This window comes from Camelus bactrianus, chromosome 18 (genome assembly GCF_048773025.1).
Source record: "Camelus bactrianus isolate YW-2024 breed Bactrian camel chromosome 18, ASM4877302v1, whole genome shotgun sequence".
Taxonomy (NCBI): Eukaryota; Metazoa; Chordata; class Mammalia; order Artiodactyla; family Camelidae; genus Camelus; species Camelus bactrianus.
Window position 1 is genome coordinate 23,737,106 of NC_133556.1, and position 21,537 is coordinate 23,758,642.

Genomic DNA, 21,537 nt, shown 5'->3' on the forward strand with positions numbered 1-21,537 from the left:
ACGAAAAGATATTTTCTACCCTGAGTTTCCCTCCCAACTTGTGCTTCAGCTATGGGCCTTCTTTAAAACTTCAATCATCACCGTAAATAACATCTACATACCAAGGGCCCAGAACTCCATGCTCGACCTATAGGTTTGAACCACAGTTCCTCAACCTAACACCTGTGTGACCTTGGGCAAGTTTCTCAACCTCTCTGTGCTTTGGTTTCTTATCTGGCAGATGGGGGTGGTATCAGTGCCATATACTGAAGGATCTAATATGCACAGAGCCCTGAGCGCGGGGCCCAGCACTCACTCAGCTCTGAGCACGGCTGCACTCACCGTGCTTGACCTCCACAGCAACCCTATGAGATTCGTGCTGTCCTTGGACCCACTTTCTAGTTGAGGAAGCTGAGGTTCAGAGCAAGAAGTGACTTCCCCCAAGGTCAAGCCATCATTTAAAAATCTCTTGAAATAATAATCACTGAAGGATCAGGCAGGGTGGACAGGCGCAGCTGCCCCGCCAGGCACGCTAAGCGATCATCCCCGTCCCCTGCAGGGATGTGCCTCCCTGCCCCAAGCCACCCTTGCCTAAGAGCCAGCTCCTCCCCAACCCCAGACTCCAGGGCCGCCCCGGGAAACTGCAGTGGATCTAACCCTTTCTTGGGAGTTTTCCCCTCCCAACGTCCTCCCCTATTAGAAGCCATCTCAGTTACCCACCCTACCACCCAGCTTCCAGAAAGTTCTCTCTGGGAGTTCAAACCAGCCCTTGGACCCCTTGGGGCCCCACCCTGCAGATGGCCTGACAGACGTGTGACCCGGCATGGCTGGATTCCACAATGGTGGTTAAGCGTTATTTATTTCCTTTAATGCACATGCATACACATACAGCTGTCTGGAAGGATTCCTGGGCTCAGAGCGAGCGTGAGTCAGGGCTCTGGGCACACGCCTGCACGCTGGTGTCTGGGCTACGTGAGCCCACCCATGCATATCAGCATTTTTAATTTAACATCTTTATTACAGAAAATTTCAAAAATGCACAGAAGTCGAGAGGGACCAGACAGTGATTCCCGCATCCCCACCCCATCGGCCGTCGTCACCAGCAATGTTTTGCAATCTTGTTTTATCACCTCCTTGTGGGCTCCCTCTCTTGCTTTTTTCCCATTTTGGCTGGAGGATTTGAAAGCAAATTGTAGACATCATACCATGCATGCCATGGGAGAAAAAAAAACTGAAATAATTAAGAGTCGTGAAGAATTACAAAGATAGTACAGCATGGTCCTACCTCCCCTTCATCCAGGCTTAATGGTTACACCTCACGTAATTATGCTACAATGTCAAAACCTGGAGCTGACATTGTGTGTGCGTGTGTAGAGTTCAGTGCCATTTTGTCACGTGTGGATTCACTTCATCACCACGGCAATGAAGAGCTATTCCATCACCACAAAATATCTCTTGGAAAATCATTCCCGCTGCCCTGCCCCTGCCCCGCTAATGTGGTCTCCATGTCTATAATTTTGTCATTAGAGAGTGTTACATAGATGGAAGCATCCAGCATGTGCCCTTGGAGACTGGCTTTTTTTTCCACACCGCCTAACGCCTGAGAACCATCTGAGCTGTTTTGTGGGGTCGGCAGTCCATTCACTTTAATGGCTGGGGAGTAGCCCATGATGTGGATGTGCCCCCGTCTGCTTAACCGTTCACCTGTTGAGGGGCATGTGGACTGTTTCCAGTTTGGGGCTATTCTGAGTAAAGCGACAGGGTTTTGTGTGGATGTAAGTTCTCCTTTCTCTGGGCTCAGTGCCCACCCAGGAGGGGGGCCGTGTTCATGTCTGGGTTTACATTTCGTGCGGAAGAAACGGACAAGGTCTTTTCCCAAGTGTCTGTACAGCCTTCTCGTTTGGAAGAGCAGCCCCTGGGGGGCAGGAGCCCAGGGAGGCTGCCCTGGAGTCCTGAGCCATCTGTGCTGTGCTAGGTTCCTTTCCCACAGGGGTGCTCAGTCCCCTCTTTCCAAAAGAGAAACCCAAAGCCCAGAGCTAGCAAGTAGGAGCAGGGCTGGAATTTGAATCCAGCCCCGTCTGGCTCCAAAGCCTGTGGGGTGGGTACCCTCCCTTACTGGGTGGCAGGAATCAGTGCTGAATGTCTTGGCAGCATGAGGAGACCAGGGCAGTCGGGGAGGAAGAGCCTGGATGGAGGAACACAGACCTGGGTGAGAGGAACGGGGGACAGGGTCTGCCCACTCTCCCCGCCAGGCTGACCCAGCACCTGCCTCCTGACCTTTGCACCAGCCCTCCTCTCTCCATCACTGATGATCTGTTGCTACCTGGGTCTCCTTGGCCCCAGTGGGTGGCCCTGCCTTCCCTGCCACCTCAGTCCCTGCAGGGGTGGACTCCCCACTCAGCCCCATTTGCAGCCTGGGAACTCCAGTCCTCCCCTATCAGCCTAAGAAGCTGCAGAGAACACACAGAAGACCCAGTCTTTGCAATTCCCCTGCAGTGAGCCCTGAGCCTCTCCCATCTTTTCTGTGCTTCGGTGCCATGAAGAAGCTGTTGGCGGTGAGGATGGCAACTCCTCCTGTCTAGCGGGTGCTGTGGCTGGTGCTTAAGTATATGATTTCGTGTGACTGGCCTGACCACCCAGGGGGCAGGCCTTATTACCACTGCTTTAGAGACACACACGCAGAGGCTCACCCAGTTCACAAGCTGCAGAGCTGGAATTTAGAACCATGTCCCTCCACCCAGATCCTGGGCGTCTCCTGGCTGAGACAGTTAGGATGGTCTCTTGCCAACACTACTGAAGGAGTCTTGTCTTTCAGGCCCAGGATGGGGTGGTCAGGGGATCTGAGAGATCTAGACTCTGCACTGGGGTCCGGTCGACCCCGCTGTGGGTGGGTGGTGGTCCAGGTGGCAGTGGAGGGGCCCTGAGGGTGAAGTCTCCGCCCAGCCCAAAGTTCCAGGCCTGCCTTTCTCTGCAGCTGGCCACTCCTTGCCTCACACCTTACCTTCCTGGCTGTGTGAGCCCAGGTAGGTGCCTTGGGCTCTCCGGGCCTCCTTGTCTCCTCTGTGTGGGGATATCTGCCTCCCCTCCCTGGGAAGGCGCAGCCACCAACAGGTTCCTAATTTGGAAAACATCCAGTAGTCAGAAGGAAGATGAGGAGACTGGCAGGTGAGGCCCCTACCTGGGATCACTGCCCTGGCCTTGGTCTCAACACTCACTGTGACCCTGGGCAAGTCACTAAAGTTCAGGGCCTCTGTTCCCACTTGGCAGAGATGGCTACCATGGCAGGCTTTCCTGACAGACTCACATGACGGCTCTTTGTGAACCAGGATACATGACATAAACATGGAGCTTTTCTGTTCTATGAAACCACAAGTCTGCAGCTCTGTGTTTTTATTGCTAAGCCTCCTTCTCTTTTGTACATGTGATTTCATTTTTTAAAATTGAGTTGGAAGTCTCTTTCTGATCGAATCACATTTTCCGGATGCTAGGGGGGTGGGGGAACAGAATCCCTTGCTCTGTGCGCTGGGTTTGGGTCACCGGCGTTTCCTGAGTGCTACCTCGTGTGAGCCCCCGCGCTGGGCGTGGAGACAGGAGCCAGGCGTGGTCTCTGCCCTCCAGGGGCCCACAGCCCCCCGGGGGGACTCGGGAGAAAACAGACCATCGTGACACAGGGTGGTTGGCATGGCAATGGAGGGGTGCTGTGGGAGGAACCTGGCCAGCCAGGTTAGGGGGAAGAGGACCCCTTAGGTGACTTTCTTAAGACACAGCTGCCCGAGATGAGTTGTAAAAGTTGAGTGGGAGTTGGGCGGGCAAAGGAGCGGAGGAGGGTGTTCCAGGCAGAAGGAACAGCCCCGACCAAGGCCTAGAGCTATGCACGTGCAGTCACACACCCTCCCCCTTCTCCATGGGTCCCAGCTGTGTGAATGGCCTGAGTCACCCTCCTCAGTGCTCTCCCTGCTGGACGCTGAGGTTTCCCTTGGGACAGGGCTGCTTCTGTCATGCCCAGATGGCACTTTGAACCTGAAAGTGTTCTATCCTTAAGGGTTTACAGCTCCATTTACATTCATCTGTCTGTTCATCCATCTATCAATCCATCCATCCACCCATCCATCCACCCATCCCTTCGTCCACCCATCCATTCATCTGTCTGTTCATCCATTATTCATCTATTCATCCACCCATCCATCTATCCATCTTCTCTGTCCATCTATTTATCCATCCATCCATGTATCTATTCATTTATCCATCCATCTTGTCTATTTGTCCATCCATCCATCTATTCATTGATTCATGCATCTGTCTGTCCATCCATCCATGCATCTATGCATCCATCCGTTCATCCATCCATGCATCCGTCTGTCTGTTCATCCATTCATCTATTTACCCATCCATCCATGCATCTGTCTACCCTTCTGCCCAGCCATCTATTCATCCAGCCAGCCATTCACACAGTCAACAAATATCTGTTGACGATGTGCCAGGCCCTGCAGGGCAGAGCCTTCTCAGGGGTGGTGCAGGGCAGGCGATGAACAGATGTGGGCTGAGGTTTGCTTCACTCCCTGCTGGGGCCCTGCCCAAGACGGGTACAGACTTGCCCCTGGAGTCCCTCCCTTCCTGTCTTGGGCTGCCTGGTCTTGTTAGGAGGGAGGTGGCCCTTGGCTCCCGGCTTGGGAAACTGTTCCTAACAATCTGCACTTGAGAGTGTCACCTCCTCAGATGAGGATGAGGAAATCACCCTCGACCACAGCCGGCTGCACACTTCCCAGGACGTGGGCTTCCTGCCGCCTTACAGAAAACGCTGCCCCACCTGCCTTTCTAGGGATGTTAACCCCGGGCACGCTGAGTCACTGCTGATAATGCTTTCGGCTTTGTCTTCCCACCCCAGGCCTTTGTGTTTCCAGGCAAAACTCCAAATGTTCACGCTGCCTTTCTAGCATCCCAATAGCCCATCCCAGCTGGTCCCAGAGCCTCACAGTGGCCTTTTTAGTTATATGACTTAAAACAAGTCCCCCACTGGTGATGCTTGGGAAAACCAAAGCCATCACTAACCTCACTGTGGATCCCTGCTGGGATCCTGAGCCTGGCGGTCCAGGCCCTGGGCTCCTGTCTGGCTACTTAGAGGTCTGGAAAACTTGTGTTCAATTTTAAAGTAGGGCCATTTCCCACAGAAGTGTGGACATCTGCCTTCTCCTGGAAACACTGCATCCCTGAGCCAGCCTCCTAGGGGTGGGCTGAGCACTGCCTGTTCAGGATATGAGGGAGTTCATGCCCCATCTGAGTGGATGAAGATGAGCTGGGCGTGTGTCAAGGAGCGAGTGGGGGCATCATGGCAGATGGCACTGCATATACGAAGGCTATGTGGCCACAGAGACAGAGAAAGGGCCAAAAGGTGGTCTGCCTGGCTGGACAGGAAGCGAGGTATGAGACGAGGCTGGACAGGACGGGAGCCAGACCACAGGGACACTGGGGAGCCACTGAAGTGCTTTTGGTGGTGACATCATTTGATGTGTCTGCTGTGGTCACCAGGCTGCAGGAGGTGACATTCAGTCCAGGAGCTGGATCCTGTGTCGGGATGAAAGGTGAACTCCCGTGACTTCCATAAGCAGAACAAATATGAACTGCACGTAGCATAGGCACATGTGTCCTTGGGCTGCCATAGCAAACTGCTACCAACGGGGTGGCTTGAAACAACAGAAGTTGGTTCACTCAGAGCTCTGGAGGCTGGAAGTCTGAATTAGCATGTTGGTAGGACCACGCTCCCTCTGAAGGACCCTTCCTTGCTGCTGCTCTCTCCGGGTGTTTGCCAGCAGTGCTTGGTGTTCCTAGGGTCTGGGGCTGCCTCCTTCACCACATCACAGGCCTTCTTCTCTGAGTCTGTCTCTCTTATAAGGATCCCAGTGATCAGATCAGGGCCTGCCTTCACCACAGCAACCTCACCTTGACTTGACTAGACCAGCAAAGATCTTATCTCCAAATACGGTCACATCCACAGGTCCCGGGCTTAGGGTTTCAACCTGTCTTTTGGGGGGGGACACATATCTCACAGCATCGGAAGATCCTGATTGCATTAAAAAACATGGTCACTTGCATTTCTGTTTTGTTATTTTTAAACCCTTACTTCTCAGGACATTTAATTTATTTTTTCTTGATTTTTTTTGGGGGGTGGAGTGGGGTGGTAATTAGATTTATTTATTTATTTATTTATTTGATGGAGGCTCTTGGGATTGAACCCAGGACCTTGTGCGTGCTAAGCATGTGCTCTACCACTGAGCTATACCCTCCCCCATGTTCCGTTTCTTGATGTGGATGCTTGTTACACGGGAGTTTTCACTCTGAAAATCGAGCTTTACATTTATGATCCATGCACTTTTCTGCACATGTGTTCTATTTCAATTACCATGTTAACGTATACGCACATGCTGATAACAGAGACTGGCAGCCACTGTCCCACAATGTTACTAGAGGCTTCCCCTGGGTAGTGGGTTTATGGATTAATTTCATTTTCTCCCCATATGTTCCAAATTTTCTGCCATAAGCATGTGTTAACTTTATTGAATAATAAATCTGTGTGTATCATAGAAGAAGAGCTGGGAGGGAACCTTACCCATCCGCCTTTCCCTGAACCCAAAGCTATTGTAACAGGAGGTGGGGGTCTGAATGGGAATTTGGCCTGCCCTGAGACTGTGTTCCAAATAGGTATTTTTAGCCCCATTACCCACCCCCTTTAAATGTTCTGCTAATGATTTGTGGCCCTGATGATCCAAACAGACTTTCTGTGGAGCATGTGGCTTGGTAGTTACCTCACCTGTGTCCTCTTCTGGAGGACGAGGGTAATAATAGAACTGACCTCATGGGTGGCTGGGAGGCTTAATTGGAACAATGCACGTGAAACCCTTTACACAGGGTAGGGCGGCCACAAATACCCTCCTGATTAGGAAATGCCCAGAGTGCGGTGGCAGTCATCTCAGTGTCCTAGTTTAATGGTTCAGCTGGTCAGGGAAAGTCCGGTGAATGATACTTCACCCCACAGTCCTCAGTCATCTCTGGGGGATGGCCAGGGCTGGTGGGGGCTTCCCTCCCCGGCATGTTTCCCGTTTTGCCCCCTTTAGATACACCCTGGTGCTCTTCCCCCGCTGGCCTCCTTACCTATTGCAGCTGTGCGCTATTTCATCGCCTTTCAGGCCATGTGCTGCCGCGACGGTTAAGCCATCACAGGAAGATTTAGAGGGAGCAGGTGGGGGTAGTGGGGAGAAGGTGGCTGGACTAGAGGAGCCAGTGGTGGGGCGAGGGGAGGAGACGTTCCTTCTGCCCTCCAGGTCCCGCCCACCGCCCTGGACCACGCCCATGGAGGCGGTACTTCGCCGGGGCTCTGCTCCCACCCGCTGGGCAGCCAGAGAGGGCTTTGGAGTTTGAGCCATGCCTTGTTTGGAACCTGGGCCCTCCTTTGGCAATATCTGTCCAAATTACAAACGCAGAAACCCTCTGTCCCAGCTGGCAGCTGCCCAACAATAATCCTACAGATAAACTGGGACTTGTGGGACATTATTTATGTACAAGGTTATACTTTGCAACATTGTTTGTAAAAGCCAAAGACTGAAAAAACCTAAACCCTCCATCAGTAGGGGGCTGATTAAAGACACTGGCTCAATCCATATAATGCAATACTGTACTCTGCTGTTGTAAAGAATGGTGAAGAACCATCCCTAAGCTTTATTAGGTGAGAAAACAAGGTTCAAAATAGTATATAGTATATACCTCTTTGCATAAAAAGGGAGGAGTGAGCATATACTTGTATTAGCTTATACTTGCATAAAGAAACTGTGGCTACCCACTGAAGGACTAAACGTTACCTATCAGGAGGAAGGTGAAACTGGTTAGGGCACACAAGGAGGGGAGGGGATACAAATTTGTTCATTGCCTGTTTTTCTTTTCTTTCTTTCTTTCTTTTTTTTTTTTTTGAAAAGAAACTTTTCAAAAAAGAAAGTTTATGTGAACTTTCAAAATTGCAAATTAAAAAAAAAAAGTAGCCTGTTAAAACAAAGCCCGTTTTAAAGCAGCAGCTTACCTGTGAAATGGGGGTGATAACTCTCCTGCCTCCTCCTGGTGAGGACAAGATGAGGCTGGCCGTCACTTTGGAGGGAACAGGGACCAGGGGACCTGTGACCTCATTTGCGTGTCTGCCTTTACCCAGTGAAGAAGGTCCTGAAATCTGAGTCCGTGTGGCTTCTGTCATGACTGCTCTTTCAAATAAGGTGGACTTGTGTAGACGTAAGACACAGCTCCAGCCTCAGCCATGCTGGAATTTAAGTTTTGTGTAAATTCATTCAATTTCTGCTGAAGCCTCCATCCTGCCAGGCTGGCAGAAAAGTTTAGACTCGGTTTTTCAGGGCTGACCCACCTGTGAGGGTTGATGCTGGGGTCCACTGGCCTTGACGGGAGCAGGTGATGTGTGGGAGGGTCAGGGGCCCCTTGAGATCTGGAAGTTTGGGGCTGCTTGGGGCAGAACCCTGTGGTCAGGGTCATCCTTTCCCCTTCTTGGGGTCTCTGACAGTGAAAAATCAGAAAGGCAGGGAGGGTATAGCTCTAGTGGGAGAGCACAAGCTTAGCATGAGTGAGGTCCTGGGTTCAATCTCCAGTACCTCCATTAAAGAAAAAAATAATAATAATAAATAAACCCAATTACCTCACCACACAAAAATAAATAAATAAAAGGATATAATGAAACATGTAAAATGAATAATAAAATTTAAAAGACTTTATTAAAAAATAAAAAAGAATCAGAATGAGTGCCCCCTTCCTCCTCTCCCCCTACTCAGCAAACTCTTTACTCTCTTGCTTCCTGCATGTTCCTGGTCCAAACATGGCACCCTGGCCTCAATTGCCTGGAGGCCCCCAGGGCCAGAGCAGGGGTTGGCAAACTTTCTGTAAAGTGCCAGATAGTAAATATGTGAAGATTTACAGGTTTTATAATCTGTGTAGCAATGACTCAGCTCTGCCATTGTGGGTCGAAAGCAGACAGTATGTAAGCCAATGGACATAGCTGTGTTCCAATAAAACTTTATTTACAAAAATAGCATAGCAAAAGAAACAAATCAACCTGGGAAGCAGTGTGGAGGTGCCTCAAAAAACTAAAAACAGAAGTACCAGATGATCCAGCAAGTCCACTTCAGGGTATATATGCAAAAGGGTTGAAATCAGGATCTCAAATAGCTATCTGCAGCGCCATGTGTACTGCAGCATTATTCCCAACAGTCAAGATATAGAAACAACGTACACAATGGAGTATTATTCAGCCTTAGAAAGGAAGGAAATCCTGCCATTTGTGACAACATGGATGAGCCTGAAAGACATGCTAAGTGAAATTAAGCCAGTTACAGGCAAAATACTGCATGATGGCACTTACGTGAGGTATGTAAAATAGTCAAACTCCCAGAAGCGGAGCGGTGGTTGCCAGGGGCTGGGGAGAGGGGGAGTGGCTGGTCAATGGATATAAAGTTTCAGCCATGCAAGATGAAGAAGGTGTAGGAGTTTGCTGTGCAACACAGCGCCTGTAGGTAACAATACTGTACTGTGCACTTAAAATTTTGTTAAGAGGTAGATCTTATGTTTTCCTATTGTATTCTTACCACATTTAAAAAATAAAAGCAAAATGAAAAACCCAGGCTGTAGCTGGCTGTCCCCTGGCCTTGGCCTTTGTAAGCCAAAGCCACAAAGACCCAGAAAGTGTTCCCCAGTTGCACCCATTATATGCTCCTGGAGGCCATGACTAGGGGCAGGCTCTTTGCTTAGAAAGAAGGAAAAGAAGTCTGGAGGGTATAGCTCAGGGTTAGAGTGCACACTTAGCATGCACAAGGTCCTGGGTTCAATCCCCAGTACTTCCATTATTTAAAAAAAAAAAAAAAAAAAAGGAGGAAGGAAAAGGAGAAAGAAAGTGCCCAGAGGATTGAGACTTTCGTAAGTCAAATACTCCCTAAAATTACCTTTTGGGGGAAGATACATTTTCCTATGGTGATTTGCCTAAAGCTATCTGTGTTTGATGCTAGGGTCATCAGATTCTCAAAAGCTCTTTTATGAGCATCCTGAGTTTCGCTAAGTCCCAAGCACTCCCAGATATGTGACTAAAGCCTCTTGACTAAGGCTGGTCTGGGGTGGGGTCCTGGTCATGCCACTTCCTGCCTTTACCTACTCAGTAAGCTGATGAAACCCACACCTCCTCTGCTCAGGGTTGCCCCAAGGCTCACGTGACACAGTGTTTGTCAGATGCCTGGTGGAGGTAGGTGTTTAATGAATGGGAACTGACCACCCAGCCTCACGTTCTAAATATCTTGGGGAGAGACTGAAGGCAACCAATTAGAGAGATGCTTAGAAGTAGAAATGGCAGGATTCGGCAAAGGGAATCATTCAAGTCTTGCTTCTTTCTATGTGTCTGTGGCCTCCCTCTGTAACTTCCCTGAGCCTCAGTTTCCACATCTGTGAAATGGGGATAATGAGTAGGCCCAACTTTTGGAGGACATCAGTGAAACAGTGCACAGTGCCTGGCATGCAGTCGGTGCTTAATAACAGGGAGCTGTTTAGTGTTAACCTTTGCTGGGTCCCTTCCTCACTGCCTTGTGTTTACCTTGTCTCATCTAGGTTTCCCCAGCAGCCAGTGACGTCCTTGAGGACAGGGTCTGGATCTTGGCGGGAGCAGGGAGGGGCTCCATCCCTTGATCACTCGGGGAGAAGGTCTCATGTTGAGGCTTCACTCACCCAGAGCCTAGACACCAGCACCTGCTGGAATTTACGAGATCATTTTATCTTCATCATCTCTATTTGCACAGGGACCTGCTTACTTATGGCCAGTAGTCAGGCTTTCCACTGTGACAGAGGTGTGCTGAGCCCTTTAAGAATGTTTTTTGGTTTGGGGGAGAGGGTATAGCTCAGTGGTAGAGTGCATGCCTAGCATGCACAAGGTCCTGGGTTCAATCCCCAGTACCTCCATTAAATAAAATACATAAATAAACCTAATTACCTCCCCCTCCCCAAAAAGAATGTTTCTTGGTTTAAAAAAATGAGTCTGTTTAAAGCAAAAATATTAAGCCAAAAAAGAATACAGGAGGTAAAATCATACGTGATTCAAGTTTGGGAAGGTCTGGAGTAGTGTAAAGAGTAGGCCAGGTAACATGGGGGAGTAGGGGGCGCTGGGGACAGTGGGATAGGAACCAGATTTTGCAGGGGGAGGGGGTGATGCTTCAAGGACTTCTAGTTGCTTAACATCTCCAGGCCTCAGTTTCCTCATCTGCAAAGTGGTCAAAGAGAGGATGGTGAGAATTCACTGAGGTCAAGCACATGAAAGTCCCAGTATGTCTAACACTCAGGTATTAATTTTTAGGATGGGGAGAGGAGCTAAATGTGACACGGTATCCTGGACTGGGTCCTCGGACAGAAAAACGGGCATTTGAGGGGAAACCGGGGGAAAATCCGAATAAAGTCTGGCACGTGTGTAGTTATATGGTGTAGTCAAGTACTAATGTGAACGGCTTGGTTTTGACAAAAGTACCACAGTCGTGCAGGATGTTAGCATGAGGGGAAGCTGGGTGAAGTGTGTGCAAGAATTCTCTGTACTAACTTTGCAAAACTCTTCTGTAAATCCCAAACGTTTCCAAAATAAAGTTTGTTTACAAACAGGAACAATGGAAGTAAACCCTTCCCAGGCCTCTGGCCTCTGCATCTTCTGTACCCTCGCCTGGAGCCACTCTTACTTACCTCTCCCCTTAATCTGGCCCAAAGCAAGTGTTACCTGCTCAGAGAGCTCTCCTGACCCCCCACCTGGGTCGCCTTCACTGCCACAAGCCCTCAGGGGCCCCTGTCCTCTCACTTGCCAGCCCACCTCACTGTTGGGATGCATTGGGTGGGATTCAGGGGTGGGATTCAGGGGCAGCTCCAGCAGGCATCCCGCGTCCTGGCTCATGGCCTCGTGCTCGGAAGGGCCCCTTTGGTTGGATGCCCCACTGTTGCCATATTGAAATTCTTAATAGTTTTTGAATCAAGGGCCCTGCATTTTCATTTTGCACTGGGCCCCCCACCAGTCATAGAGTTGGTCCTGCTGGGATTTGTGGGCTGAACATCTTCCCCTGCTAGACTGTTGTAGTCATTTCCTGTAATGCTGTGACAAATCGCCACCAAGTTAGGGGCTTCAAACAACACAGCTTTTCTTATCTTACAGTTCTGGAGTCTGAGGTCCAACACAGGGCTGTGTTTCTTATGAGGCTCTTGGGGAGAATCCTCTTCCCTGCCTTTTCCAGCCTCTGGAGGCCGCCTGCATTCCTTGGCTGGTGGCCCCTTCCAGCATCTTCAAAGCCAGCAGTGCAGCGTCTTCTCTCTTCTCTGACCTCAGCTTCCATCCTCACGTCCTCTCTCTCTGACTCTGATCCTCTTGCCTCCCTCCTGTAAGGACCTGTGATTAGGTTGGGCCCACATGATCCCTAATTTAATCACATCTGCAAAGTCCCTTATACCCCGTGAGCTAACATATGCCCGGGTTCCAGGGTTGAGGACTTGGACATCATTGGGAGGCCATTATTCGAGCTTCCACCACCGTGATAGCTGGAGGGCAGGGCTTCATCTGCCTGCTGTTTTATCCCCTGACCTGGGACAGTGCCCAGTTTATAGTAGATACCCAATAAATAATTGAATGAGTGCATGCATGAAACAAGGAGTCACACACAGTGGAGCCCCTGTGTGAGGACAAGGAGGGCAGGACAGCAGGGTCTGGATGAGGAGTCTCTTTGCTGGGCTAGAGCTCTACCTGTGGGTGTGGGCAGCGGCCACTAAGAAACTGGCCTTAAGGGACAGAAACCCCGAGGAGGTGGCTAGTTCCCCCTCGTGGACCAGTCTTGGTGGTCCCTGGTCTTTCCAAGTTGGCCCAGTGTTCCTGATGGTCCTCAATGTCCTTGGCTGCCTGGTCACAGGACACATGGGCTTTGCTTTCCTTCCCCTACACCACCACCTCCTCTGCACCGGGGTCACCCTCTTCTGACTTCTGGGGTGGGTGGGTAGGGGCAGGAGCAGTAAGGTCCCTGAGGCATCACAATGCTCTGAGAGTTACTGCAAAGGGAGGTGTGTTATCGCGGTGGGGAGGCGGCGACCCAGGGACCTGGAGGTCACGCAGCCTGTATCATGGATTAGAGGAAGAGTCAAGGACACCTGGAGGTCAAGCCCTAAGCCCCTGGCCCTCTTCTCAAACCAGCTGTGGGATGGTTTTTCCTTTGGTTGCAGCTAACGCCGAGCCCCGACTGTGTGCCAGGCGCCGGGCCAAGTCCGGGGACAGTGCGGCAAAAAGACTGGGTGAGTCCCTGTGCTCCTGACGCACAGAATCTCTTGGGGGATGCTCAGCACAAGCCGTGTTGTGATTAGAGGAAGAGGCGTGGACACACTTCAAGGTCATTCCAGAGAGAGCAGAGTGCTGGGAGAAAACCACAGTGAGCTGCGGGGTGAGGAATCCCACACACAGGCCCCCTTGGGCCTCTCTGAGCGGGTCCCACTTGGGCCCAGGCCGCAGAGCTGCGGGCAGAGGCAAGGGCCTGGGCAGGGGGGAGGTGGGACAGGAGGCCAAGGCTGTGCAGTCCCGAGGAGTGGGGCTCTGAGAGGAGGGGGCAAAGGGAGGGCTACCTGGGGGCCAAGGGGATGGAGGTGGTTTTAGGGAAGAGGCTGGGCAGGTGAGGGGGCCAAGGTGGCTGGGAGAAGAGGGCTTATTGGGAAGATGTTCTGGGAGTCCGTGCACCAGGCCTGTGAAATGGGAGCCCACTCCCCACCAAGCCCCCTTGAGTCCTCCAGCCTGGCCCCGACTCCAGGCCTATGGGGTGTGAGGCATGAGCCTCCCCACCTCCACCCTCAGGGGGGGCACTGGCACCAGGGAACTCAGCCTTTTGTCATGAAGCCACGCCAAGGGGGAGGGTTGGGTCCTTTCCACCTCTTCCTCCCTCCTCCCCAGACCATTTGTCCCTTAAAGGGATGCCTGGGGGATATCAGTAGCCATAGGCACCCAAGAAGGCTCCTTCCCACCTCATCCTGGGTAGACAGCACCAGGGGTGTCCCTCCAGGGGACCCCTAGGAGGCACCTGGGACTCCCAGGGCAGCCTCCCCTCTGAGGGCCTCAGCAACCCTCAGCTCAGCTGTTCCTGCCCATCACCCCCAAAATAAACCTCCCAGGGAGGGAGCTCGGAGGGCAGCACCACGCGCCAATCAGGGAGGGGGCCCTAGTCTAGGAACCAGAGCCAGGAGGTCTGGGGCTCCCCTGGGACCTGCTGACCAGCTGGCTAGAGGCGCCCTGTGGCACAGAGCCTTTGCCAAAGGTGGTCCCTCCACCTTATGCTCTCCTGCCACACTCTTCTCTTGGGTCACTCCTGTTGAGATATTGAAATACTGAAACACTTACCGGACTGTCAGCAAATAGCTACAGCCCAGTGACTTCCCAGAGCACCACTCCCGCCTCCCACCCGCCCCAGCCACCCTGGCCCCAGCCCCTGAGCTCCGGTGACCAGCACCAAAGGGTTAGTGTTTGGCATGGCCAAGGCCCCGGAACGATCGCAGGGACATGCTCTGACTGGCATCTGTGCTGTCAAGGTCAAATGCTGCTAGTGTTAACCCTGCTGCCCATCGCATCCCTGCCCGCCTTCCTGGCCCTTGGATGGCTCATTTCTGTCCTCTCTGCTCCCTGGGGAAGCTCTGGGTTTATTTCACTCACCTGCAGCTCACGTGTTTTGAACAAATGAATGAATGACGATGCAGGCGTCGGACACCTCCTCTGCTACGGGCTTGGCCTGTGTCACCTTACTGATCCTCTAGGAGGCCTTACCCTCTTTCTAATGAACCTCTCCCTCATTTCCCCACAGGAGCATGTGCCCAGTATCATCACTCAATTCTTTATTTGTAGTAGCTGCCAAACTTTTGTTCGTTTGTTCATTTATTCATCCACCTGACACATCTTTATGGTTGACCCTCCCGTGTATCAGCCACTCTTCTGGGGGCTGCTGAGGGAAGTGGTCCAGAAAGCCAGGGTGTGGCGGTTTAGAGAGGGCAACTTGGCCATGAGAGGGTGGAGGTGGAGTTACTGGCAATGGGGTATAACTTCCAGCCACTGGAGACAGTAAGGACTAGGGATTAACACCAGGGGTGGGTGGCTGGGATAGGGAGAAGGGTGGCTGGGATGGGGAGAAGGGTGGCACGCTGGAGCCATGAAGATCAAGGACCCCAGAGGCTCATGGATGGTCAGTGAGGAAGATGGTGGAGCGGAGGTGGGGAGAGAGATGGGTGAGAGCACTGAGCACCAGCGGCCACCCACCACCTCTTGCTGAATCCCCACAGCAAACCTGGGAAGGCAGGATGCACCTCAGCTATCCCCTTTTCACAGACGTGGAGACAGATATGACAGTTGCCTGAGGTCACACCTCAGTCTCTCCTTTGTAAAACAAGCGGTGAGATGACTTTTGTGCTAGTGTGCTGGGACACCTCGTGCACCACGGTGCGACAAAAGCCAGCCTGCACCAGAACTTCCGACTCCTTGGGTCCAAGGATTCTGGTCCGGAGGCTTCTCTGACCACTCGGTTCCCCAGGCCGGGCAGCCCCCTTGCTCTGTCTCCTAATCTTATTTGTGTTCATGCTGGAGCCACCGCCTGTCCCCTGGAGCATTGGCAAGGGATGAGGGTGGCATCTGTCTTCATTTGTGCCGGCTCAGGTCCAGCCTTGGGTCGGGAAGTGATGACTTGTGAAAATCCAGCACAGGGGTCACCTCCAGGGCCCACTTGTGCTCCTGGTTCTTCCTCTCCTCCAGGTCTTTCTTAAGCTCCAAAAGTAGGGTATAGGTCTATCTTTTCCCTCCTGGGGAGGGTGGTGAAACCAGATACCTTCTGTTGGCCAGAGTGGATGTCTGCCCTGCTGAGGTCATCAAGTCATCAGGTCCTAGCAGGCTTCTGGAAACAGCCGAATAAATTTGGGGCCACCCAGGATTGTTTGGTCACTCAATACACACTCACTTAGCAGCACATTTTTATTAAAAAACCAAGACAAAATGGTGCCCATTGACCCCATAACCTCACTTTAGGAACCTCTCCTATAGAAATGAAAAGGTGGATGTGAGGCGGTGAGCACAGCATGGCTGGCCGACTGAAGCACTGGAAACAGCCTAAAAACCCATCAGTGGGAGGAGGGGGGGGCAATAGCTTGCAATATACTGAGCTTTATCACCAATGGGGAATATTAGGAAGCTGCTAAAAAGAGCAAAATTGATTTATGTTGTACTGGCCTGGGAAAATATGGATGCAATTAGCTCATATCTGTAAAAATGAAAGCAATAAACTACACATAGGCAAATGGATGGCTCTGCAAAGAGAAAGGTTTAGAAGGAAAAGTGCCCACTGTTACCTCCTCAGGGGCACGTGGGGTGTGTGGAAGGGGCTTGTGCAGTTAAGAGTAGAGGCAGACAAGGAGATCTGGCCTTTTCTTTGTTCACCTCTGCTGTTTGGCTTGTTTCAAACAACGTCTATTGCCTCTGTAGCTTGGAAGGAAAAATCCAATAAAACATATTTTTAGAAATGTACTGAGCCGAGGTCTATGCTAACAGTGGTAGTGGCTGCATTTTTCCAGTGGGTTCTCTGCACCTGGGGCTGAACTCAGCACTCAGAGACCCTATTGAACACCGTGGGGTGAGTGCATTTATCACCTTGCCCTTTCAGATGAAGAAACTGAGGGTCAGGGAGGTTGAGTGATGTGCTCAAGGGGGCACAGCTGGCAAGCATCTGAGTTGGCATCTGGGAACAGGAAGGGGTGTTGCATCACGTTATCCAGGTACCGTGTTTGAAGAGCCACAATGGGTTGGTGTGAAAGAATAGACTTGCCTGGCCAGGTGCTGGGTGGGAGCACCTATATCTGCCTCAGAAAATGGGATTGGACATTTACGGCATGAAGGGGGCTGGGTTACATTTAAGAAACATGCCAACATGCTCACCTCCAGATGGGACAAAGTTGGAGCCTAATTATGTCAAGAGTGGTTGGAAATATCTAGCTAGAGTTAGAAACCATATGGGGAAATAAGGTATTTTGTCACTACTGTAAGCAGTGACTGCAGAGATCCAGTAAATAAACACCCCAGTTCCCTTGCCTCTCAGATGGATCCATTCTGAGGTATGTTCAATAGTCCTCCCAGATTCCTCAGTGGAAATGAGTCCCCAGCTTCCTTTCTTGTGTCCCTTCCTCCTCCCCACCCAGGCTACCTCAGATCCCCTCCTACACAGATTACTCCCACTATTCTAATCCTTGTCTCAGCTCTGCTTCTGGGGGAGCTCAAGCTAACCCAGTATTCTAAAATCTATCAAGTCTTCTTCCAAAACGCATCTCAAATGCCTTCCTCAACTCCACAGCCACCACCCCAAACAACATCTCTTCCTGGACAACTGCAGCAGCATCTTTGTTAATATCCCTCCTTCCATGGCCTCACTTTAATCCGTCATCCACACAGTAGAGGTGTCTACCGAAATCTACATGAAATCATGGTTCTCTTCTGCTCAAAACTTCCCACGGCTGTCCCAACACACTTGGAGAAAATTTCCAGTCATTTCTCATAACGTCTGCTTTAGACTGAATGTTTGTGTCCCCTGAAAATTCATATGTTGAAACTGAATCCTCCACATGGTGGTATTTGGAAGTGGGGCTTTGGGGAGGTGATTAGGTCATGAGGGTGGAGCCCTCATCAATGTGATTAGTGCCCTTATAAAAGCCACCCCACAGAGTTCCTTTCCCTGTTGGCCATGTGAGGACACAGGGAGAACACAGCTGTCTATGAACCAGAAGCGGGTCCTCACTGGACACTGAACTGGCTGGCGTCTTGACCTTGGACTCCCAGCCTCCAGAACTGTGAGAAGTGAAGTTAGTTGTTTGTAAGCCCCAGTCTGTGGTATTTGGTTCTCACAGCCCAAAGGAACTAAGACAGCCTTCTGGCTTGACCCACACTTCCTTCTTGGTCTTCATCCACTCTCCTCCTCACCCACTCTGGTCCCACGTTACTAGAAATTCCAGTTCTCCCTTTTTCCTCAGGGACTTTGCTCATGCAGCTGCTTCAACTTGGATTATTCTTCCTATAACTCTTTGCATGTCTCTCTGTCATTCTGGTGTGCTCAGCTTCAGCATCACCTTCTTGGAGAAATCTCTCCTGATCACTTGATCTAAAAAGTGTACTTCAGTCCATTATTTTCTCTCCTCGGGGATGCTCGGTTTCTTTTGCAACTTGTCATTGCTTGGTTACTGATTTCCTTTTGTCTGTCTTCTCCCCTAAATTTCAAGCTTCCCGAGATCAGAGATCTATTGCTTGCTGCCACATATCCAGCACTACGACAGCGATTGTCACCTGGTAGGTACACAGCAGTTGGTTGCTGTATAGATGAAACACATAAGTCAATGTCCCAGGAACCCATCCTCTGGGACACAACGTCCTTTGCCTGGATGACCCAGCAGGGTCTTTGTTGGAGTGTGTGTCCCCTGAGCTCCCCACGCTCAGGGGCTGCATCCTCTTCAGCTTTGTGATCATGGTCCCTGCCTCTGAGAGGCCCAGATTCCAAACATGGGAGACCTGGGTTAGAATATTGGCTTGGCCTCTTACAATGTGTCTCAATTAGCCTTTGCTGCATGACAAACAGCCCCCAAAACAGGACAGCTTAAAACAATTGATTATTTTTCATGATTCTGTAATGAGCTTGGTGGCTACTCTGTTGGTTTTGACTAGGTTCCCTCGGCCGGAGGCTCAGCCAGGCTGGAAGGTCGAAGTGGCCTCCCTCACGCGTGTGGCCACTGGGGCTGGCTGTTGGCTGGGTGGCCTCAGTTGGCCTCTTACCTTCCAGTCAGTGAGACCTGCTTCCTTTTGCGGAGGCTTCAAGTCAGCATTCCAAGTCAACAAAAACAGAAGCTGCCAGGCTGCTTGGGGCCTGGGCTTGGGGCTAAACAGCACTACTTCTGGCACTTTCTATCATTCAGAGCAAGTCATGAGGCTAGACTAGATTCGGGGGAGTGGAGAAACAGAATCCCACTCTTGGTGGGAGGAGCTAGCCATATTCAATCTACCATAGTGGGCTGTGAAGTCTTAGGCCAGTGTCATAACCTCTCTGTGCCTCACTTACCCCCTCTGTGAACTGGGTCTCTTGGCATCTGTTTTATAGACTTGTTTGTGAGAGTTAAGCAGATGATGCATTCAAGCACTTAGCCTATCTCTTAGGAAGTGCCCACTGAATAGGAACGATTGTTATTGCAGTTATTAATGTTATTACAGTAATTACAGCGGGAACTTAGCAAATGATGGGTGGATGGGTGGATGGGCGAACAGACAAACGGCTTTTGGCATTCAAACAGCACATCGTCTTGATGACTTATCTGGTGATGAGAAGTCATCTTATTTCACGGAGTTCAGAATAAATAGCAACTCTCTGCCATTGAGTTCAAACACTCTGATTTCTTTTTCTTTTCCTTTCTTCTTAAATTAAGTAGAGTTGATTTACAATGTTGTGTTAGTGTCTGGTGTACAGCATAGTGATTCAGTTATACACACATACATTCTTTTTCATATTCTCTGTCATGATAGGTTATTAGAGCTTGGATATAGTTCCCTGTGCTCTACAGTAGGACCTTGTTGTTCACTCCGATTTCTAAAGAGATCTGTGCTCTTGCTCAGTTTACTTTTTTTGTCATCTGTATTTGGGAAGTGGGGAGGGTCCGGCAATCTTATAGCAGACTTTGTGCACAAGAGATTATATATAGCATTCTCTTTCTCTCACACATACGCCCCACCTCCACGGCCTTGATTAAACATAACCAAACACTAACAGTTGTGACAAATACAGCCAAGCTTCCCACTGCAGTGCTGAGCAACAAACCACACGTGGTTGCAGCCCAAGGGCCTCTGTTGACACATATTCCCCCAGGCACTGGCCGGCGCGGGTGAGGCTGGGGCGGGCAGCTGTGAGGGGCTCCAAGTCCCCAGGACATCCAAGAATTAGACCAGGTTTGACTCCCTGAGCACGTACTGGCAGTATTATCTGGGCCAGGTTCCCTCACCCCCCTGAGCCTTGGTTTTCCTATCTGCAAAATGGAATACCTCACCAGGTGATTGTGAGGACCGGATATGGGAATACATGCAAATCGCTCAACCCAGAGCCAGGCACCAAGAGGACAAAGTGTGTGTCAGTATTAGTCACACTCTGTCAGAAGCAACAGATACACAAGGCAAATCGGCTTCAACAGACAAATAATTTACGGTTCTTTAACTGAAAGCCAGGAAATCTGAGATCTGAGATCCCTGACAGCTGCATCTGGAACTCACGCATTATCACAGGGGCTCCTAATCTCCCTCAGGCACCTTCCACATGTGTTCACAGTCATCACTAGCTCCTTAAATCCAGTGGTAAGAGAGGGGCTCTTTTCCTATAGTTCTGGCAAAAAAAAAAAAAAAAAAAAAAAAAAAAAGGCACAAGGATGATTCTGATTGGCCCAGCTTGATCATGTGCCTATCCCAGAGCCAATCACTGTGGCCAGGTCTGGGTCACATGATTTCCCCTGTGGCATGGCTCCCCTGTTAGTGAAAGGTGAAGCAGTGCAGGCAAAACCAGCAGACGTCCATCCCGTTCTCTGTCCGATGAGAGTTTTGGGATGGGAGGAGATGTTGTATGAGAAGTTTCTAGCACAAGAGCCAGGATGTGGAAGCAACTTAAATGTCCATTGACAGATGAATGGATAAAGGAAAATGTGATATATACAATGGAATATTATTCAGCCTTTAAAAAGGAGGAAATCCCGAAATATGTGAACACATGGATGAAACTGGAGGACATTATGCTCAGTAAAATAAGCTAGTCACAGGACAAATACTACATGATACCACTTACATACGGAATCTAATAGTCAAACTCAGAACCAGAGAGCAGAACCGGGATTGCCAGGTGGTGGGAGGAGGGGGAAACAGGGAGATACTGGGTACAAAGCTTCATTAGGCAAGATGAGTTAAGTCCTGGAGAGTTAATGTACAGCATGGTAATGATAGTTAGTAATACTGTTCTGTATGCCTAAAACTTTGCTAAGAGGGTAGATCTTATGTTAAATGTTCCTATCACAATAAAAAAAAAATGATAATAAGGAAGGCGAGAGGGAATTTTGGAGATGGTGGATATATTTATGGTATAGACTGTGCTGATGTCTTCACAGGTGTAGACTTATCTCCAAACTCATCAAGTTGTATACATTAAACACAGACAGCTTTTTGCATGTCACTCGTACCTCAACAGAGTGGACTTAAAAATGAAAACAGTTCCTGGCATGCGATAGGAACTCAGTTCGTGGTGGCTGTTTGCATTCGGTTTCTGGAGGTGAAACATGAGAACGGCCCTCTGTGGTGCCCTTACCATCTACATGTTTTAAGGTCCTTTACATGCAGCCTCTACCCCAATACCACATTCCATGGCATCTACTTTTCCTCCTTCGCTTTGCACCAAGCTTAAGAAATGGCATGGGAGAGGTCAGTCTGGGGAGGGGGGCGGTTTGAGG

General features: G+C 50.3%; 2 long non-coding RNA genes across 5 annotated transcripts in view; one reads left to right on the forward strand and one right to left on the reverse strand.

The window, feature by feature from the left end:
- Window positions 1-21,537, forward strand: part of LOC123618565 (uncharacterized) — a 160,439-nt gene that overhangs the window by 41,789 nt on the left and 97,113 nt on the right. The gene's annotated exons all lie outside the window — the stretch shown is intronic.
- Window positions 820-8,317, reverse strand: LOC141573911 (uncharacterized). Of its 2 annotated transcripts, XR_012500360.1 has the most exons (3): window positions 7,126-8,310; window positions 2,981-3,094; window positions 820-1,149 (listed from the first exon to the last, which is right to left on the reverse strand). It is a non-coding gene; the product is annotated as an uncharacterized LOC141573911 (long non-coding RNA). The 2 variants fall into 2 exon arrangements; XR_012500359.1 differs by having other exon boundaries at window positions 820-3,094; window positions 7,126-8,317.